The sequence below is a fragment of the Pinus tabuliformis genome, chromosome Q (assembly GCF_031772625.1).
Source record: "Pinus tabuliformis cultivar Carrire ecotype Pingquan chromosome Q, CPIR1, whole genome shotgun sequence".
NCBI classification, from domain to species: Eukaryota; Viridiplantae; Streptophyta; class Pinopsida; order Pinales; family Pinaceae; genus Pinus; species Pinus tabuliformis.
The window spans coordinates 981,072,690-981,079,178 of NC_142296.1; positions in this window are offsets into that span (position 1 = coordinate 981,072,690).

Genomic DNA, 6,489 nt, shown 5'->3' on the forward strand with positions numbered 1-6,489 from the left:
AACGCACAAAAGGTACGTATGGCAACTGTATATTTAGAACCAAATCAGTTTGTATGGTATCAATGGCTTTGCTCTCATAAACAATTTATCACTTGGGAAATTTTTATGGAAGAATTGATAGCACATTATGAAGATACAAAAAGCAACACTTTTTTTAGCCAATTGATAAGTCTCAAACAAAAGGGTTCAGTAATGGAGCACATTGAGGAGTTCCAAAAATTGAACATAAGGGTAAAAGATATTCCAGAGGAGCATAGGATTGATGTGTTCATAGGGTCTTTAAAGGATAATATCCAACATGATGTTCGCCTTTGGGAACCTGATTCATTAGAGAAGGCATTCAGGTTAGCAAGAAAAATGGAAAGCAAAATTATGGCAACCAGGAAGCATACCACTCACAACTATAAAGACGGAAGTGTTGTTGCCCCTAGTCTTCCACAACCTATAAGGTTGACACCACAACAATTGGAAGAAAAAAGAGCAAAAGGGCTTTGTTACAGTTGTGATAGCAAATACACTAAAGGTCATAAGTGTGCTGAGAAGAAATTATTCTACATAGATTGTGAAGAGGAAGAAGAAAAGGAGCAAGAAAGGTCAAAAGAAGAAGATATACTCCAGGAACAAAGCCTAGATGAAGAACAAATAAATCCGACCATATCTTGTAATGCATTGGCGGGAATTACCACTCCTCAAACCATCAAGATAGAAGGACAAATCAAGAAGAAAAAGGTAATAGTGTTGATTGATTCAGGAAGCACCCACAATTTTATTCATTGTAGGGTAGCAAAAGAATTGAATTGCTTCCTATATCCAGCACCAGAGTGTCAAGTGATGATTGCAAATGGAGGAACAATAAATTGCTCTGGAAAGTGCCATAATATCAAGCTATCCATGGGAGAATATGTATTGACTAGCCCAATGCTTTCCATTCCAATGGGAGGTGCTGATGTTGTACTAGGAGTCCAATGGCTACAATCCTTGGGTACAATAGCTTTTAATTTTCAAGAACTTTTCATCAAATTTTCTACGGAAGGAAAGGAAGTTGAATTAAGGGGTATTGCAGGGAAACCAGGAAAGATAATCAGCTCTAATATCATGACAAAGCTTCTAAAAAAGGAGCAAAGAGGTGTAATTGCACAATTATGTTCGCTAGATGTTTCCACATTGGAATCATCTATTTCTCCAGATCTCCAAAAAGTCCTGGACAATCATTCCAAGGTATTTGAGACTCCAAAAGGTCTCCCACCTATGCGTAGTCATGATCATGCTATTCATCTGATTCCAGGAAGTGTTCCTCCAAACATCAGGCCGTACAGATATCCCTATGTCCAAAAAAGTGAAATTGAACGTATGGTTGCAGAAATGCTAGAGGCTGGTATAATTCAACCGAGTCAAAGTTCTTTCTCAGCTCCAGTAGTATTGGTGCACAAGAAGGATGGATCATGGCGCATGTGTCCGGATTATAGGGAGCTCAACAAGCTCACTATTAAAGATAAGTTCCCCATTCCTGTTATTGATGAATTACTGGATGAATTGCATGGATCAATTTACTTCACCAAGTTGGATCTTCGTTCGGGATATCATCAAATCAGAATGAAGATTGAAGACATTCCGAAAACGGCATTTAGAACTCATGAGGGTCATTATGAATTTTTGGTCATGCCTTTTGGCCTTACCAATGCACCTTCAACATTTCAAGGTTTGATGAATTCAATTTTCAAACCATTCCTTAGAAAATTTGTGTTAGTATTTTTTGATGATATACTAATCTACAGCAAGTCTTGGAAGGATCATGTTGAACATGTTGACAGGGTGCTACAACTATTGGAGGAGAAACAATTATATGCAAAAAGATCCAAATGTTTCTTTGGAGTCCAGGAGGTGGAATATTTGGGTCATATTGTATCTCATGAAGGAGTTAAGGTAGACCCTAGCAAAATTAAAGCCATTAAGGAATGGAAAATCCCCACATCCATAAAGCATTTGCGAGGATTTCTTGGGTTGACAGGGTATTATCGCAAGTTTGTTAAGAATTATGGGAGAATAGCAGCACCTCTAACAACATTATTGAAGAAAGATTCATTTTCATGGACTCCGGAAGCAACAAAGGCCTTTGAACATCTTAAAGAGGCAATGTGCCAAGCACCGGTCTTAGCTACACCGGACTTCACAAAAACCTTTATTGTGGAATGTGATGCTTCAGGAAATGGAATTGGTGCTGTTCTAATGCAAGATGAAAGACCCATTGCTTTTGAAAGTCGTCCAATCAAGGGAAAGTTTTTAAGCAAAGCTATTTATGAGAAGGAAATGTTGGCAATACTCCATGCACTTAAGAAATGGCGACCCTACCTAATGGGAAGACACTTCAAGGTAAAAACGGATCATGATAGCCTTAAATACTTTTTAGAACAAAGATTATCCTCTGAAGAGCAACAAAAGTGGGTCACAAAGATGTTGGGTTATGACTTTGAAATCATCTACAAAAAAGGGAAGCAAAATGTGGTGGCAGATGCACTCTCAAGAAAGGATGAGGATGTGGAAGCATTGTTGTGTGCCATTTCTATTATCCAACCAGATTGGATAAACAAAGCAAGGGAGGAATGGAAGAATGACGAAGAAGTGTGGGCACTTATTCGAAAGCTACAACAAGATTCCAGTACTTCTGATACATTTAGCTGGCAAAATGATTCATTATGGTACAAAGATCGCTTATACCTCTGTAAGAATTCCCAGCTAAAACAAAAGATTCTTATGGAATTGCACACTTCTCCCTTAGGAGGGCACTCAGGATTTTTAAAAACTTACCACAGGGTTAAGAAGGAATTTTTTTGGGATGGCCTTAAATCAGATATTCAAAAGTTTGTGGCGGAATGTTTGGTTTGCCAGCAAAATAAAGTTGAAACAATTAAGACACCAGGTCTATTACAACCTTTATCCATTCCAAGCCAACGTTGGGAGGAGGTTTCAATGGATTTTATCACAGGTTTACCCAAGTCTGAGGGAAAGAGTGTCATCATGGTGGTAGTTGACAGACTTACCAAGTATGCACACTTTTGTGCATTATCACATCCATTTAAAGCCAGTACAGTTTCTACTGCATTTATGGAAACAGTTCAAAAGCTACATGGAAACCCAAAGATTATTGTAAGTGACAGAGATCCCATTTTCACTGGAAATTTTTGGACAGAATTATTTTCTTGTCTTGGTACTCAGTTAGCTCATAGCTCATCTTATCATCCTCAATCTGATGGGCAAACTGAGATAGTAAACAAATGTTTGGAAGGATATCTTCGTTGCTTTGTATCTGATAAACAGACACAATGGGTCAAATGGTTGCCTCTAGCTGAATGGTGGTATAACACTTCCTTCCATACAGCAACAAAAATGACCCCATTTATGGCACTTTATGGGTATCAACCACCATCCATCACATCATATTTAAGAGAAAATTCTAAGGTTCAGGCAGTGGAACATCACATCGAACATCAACAACAAGTCCTCCAACTCTTAAAGGATAACCTCGTGTTGGCACAAAATAGAATGAAACAACAGGCAGATCAACATCGCAGTGAAAGAAGTTTTGATGTAGGTGATTGGGTATTCCTATGGCTACAACCATATAAGCAAATGTCCCTAAAGCAAGCTAAGAAGGATAATAAATTATCACCAAAGTATTATGGTCCGTACAAGGTGTTGCAAAAGATTGGTACTATGGCATACAAATTGGAGCTTCCTGCAGCTTCTCGATTGCACCCAGTTTTCCATGTTTCATGTTTAAAGAAGGTTATAGGTGACAAGCTCCCAATTCAAACAATATTGCCAGAACTTGACGAGGAAGGAAAAATTATATTGGAACCGGAAGCAGTCACAGAAACAAGAACTCGACAGCTACGAAATCGATCAATTTCAGAGTATCTTATCAAGTGGAAGAACTTATCCGCTGAAGATTCCACATGGGAGGATGAGAATTTTATGCAAAAGTATCCAGAACTACTCAAGCGTTGAGGACAACACTTTTTTGAAGGAGAGGGGCATGTTGGGTCCCTATAATACTAGTGATTACCCCATTACTATTGTAGTTATACCCCTTATTTATATTGTTGTGCCCCTATTACCCCCATATTGTTATTTCAATGCCCCATAGAATCCCTCTATTGTTATTTTTGTGGCTTTATATTATTATTGTTAGGTCAGCTGGATTATATTGTGACTCCTTAGACTCCTATATATAGAAAGGAGGTTTTGTCATTTGTATCATCCAAGAATTGTTCATCTATGTAATGTAAAGGAGGTTGCCCCCTCGAAGAGGCTGAATTCTAAGGCGTTGATCTATCTTTTCTATATTTTCTTGAGCTGGTTTCATAACAAGGATGGATCTTGGTGAACATGTATCTAGATTACAAGACACTGAACAAAATTATGCTCAAGGACAAGCGCCCTCTACCCAGAATAGATGATATGCTGGATCAGTTGTAGCATGTGAAATACTTCACCAATATGGTCTTGAAATTTGGATATCACCAAATTAGAGTCAAAGAGGAAGATACCTAGAATACCAACTTCAAAAGTATGCAAGGTTTGTAAGAATGGTTAGTCATGCCATTTGGCATATTTAATGCATCAACTACATTTATGGTGAATAATACATTGCACTCTTTTATATATTCATTTGTTATTGTTCATTTTGATGATATATTGGTACCTAATGAAACTTAGGAGGAACAAATCTCACATTTGACGTAGGTGTTGTAGACGTTAAAGGAGCACCAACTTCTAGCAAGTCTTAAGAAGTGTGAGTTTTCAAAAACGTTTATGGTGCATCTTAGGTATGTGATAGGTGGAGGAGAGTTGAAGATAGATCCTGCCAAGATTGATTGCATCATGTAATAGTTGGTGCTTACTAATGTTTCCGGTACCAGGAGTTTCATTGGGCCAACACAATACATAAGGAAATCCACAACCCCATTTTCAGTAGTTTTAGCACCACTCCATGCCATAAAAACAAGTGGAAATGGTTTCTATTGAGGAAAGGGTCAGCAAAGGGCCTTTTATGAGTTAATTTATAGAAGAATATGATTCAAACACAAATTTTGGAATTACTGAACTTGCAACAAGCCTTTGACATGGAGACTGATGTGATTTGGTATGTTATGCACACGGTCTTGATGTAGGGATAAATACTTGTATGCTACCATTTTGAATTATTTCATGGGGTAGTTCTTAACTAACTACCTACGAAAAGGAGATGTATGACTTAGTGAAAGATATGAAGAAGTGGATAAATATTTGATGGGAAAGGAGAAGGTAATCAACATAGTTCACCAGCCACTACAATACCTGCAATGATAAACTAAGCTATAATAGACCAATAATTAGAAATGGATGGGGTTTCTATAATAGTTTCATTTAGTGATGAAGTATAGTAAAGGTAGTGTAATGCCCATACTTGAATGCTATATTTTAAATACCATGTACATGTGAAACTTATGATGGTGAGCCGAAACATATTAATTAACACATTAGTTAGGGTGGTTTGTCAATAATTCCCTTCTGGGGTAGTGTTGTTGTGTGTGATGTTTTCGGGATGATGTGTCCAAGTGTATGCACTTTTATAAGCTTGAAGGCTATAAAAATTGTTGTTGTAAATATTATTAACTTATGGATGTTAATAACAACAAAACAACTACATACTGAATTAGAAAAAAATAATATGGGGGGCAAAGACTCTATGGGAATATAAAATGGGGCTGATATGATTTAATAATCATTGAAAAGAGCACATGCCTAAAACCAAGGTCAATTAAGTGACTTTATGGGTAGCCAAGTGTCTAAAAACGATCGTCCACATAAAATAAAAGAGGATGGTACTATGATGTAGGTAGTCAAAGTGGATACCTAGGATGGCAACAAAAATTCATTGAGATCCAGTGCTAAGAACATCCCTATTTGATTAATTTGGGTGCTCTAGAGGTGGTGACATAGCTCAACGGACTACAGGTGTAGATATGGGTATGCATGAATTGGGTGTTGGCTAATGGGGGATGTGAACCTAGAGGTTGGAGGCTACTAGGGTTTGATATGAGGGATTTGAGGGTACCTAGAGACCTTGGAGGGAAGTAGGAACTCTTGGAGCCATAATAATCTAAGAACATATTTTTCAGCTAAGTACGATACCATAGAGGTGGTGGCATAGCTCAAGGGACTACTAGTGGAGATAAGGGTAGGAATTACTTGGTTTCAGGGTGATGGGGGGCATGAACCTATAGGTTGGAGGCTACTGGGGTTTAGTAACTTGGCTAGTTGATGGTATTGGACATGTACCTATATTTAAGCGAGTTGTTTCCCCATAGAGTTGATGTCCCAGCTCGAAGGTGACCCACAATTGAGAGGAAATGAACAATGTGATCTATGGCTAGGAGGAATGTCGAAGGTCTACAATCAGTTATCCATTTATCAAATAAGTTATATGTTAACATTTCCTTATTTATG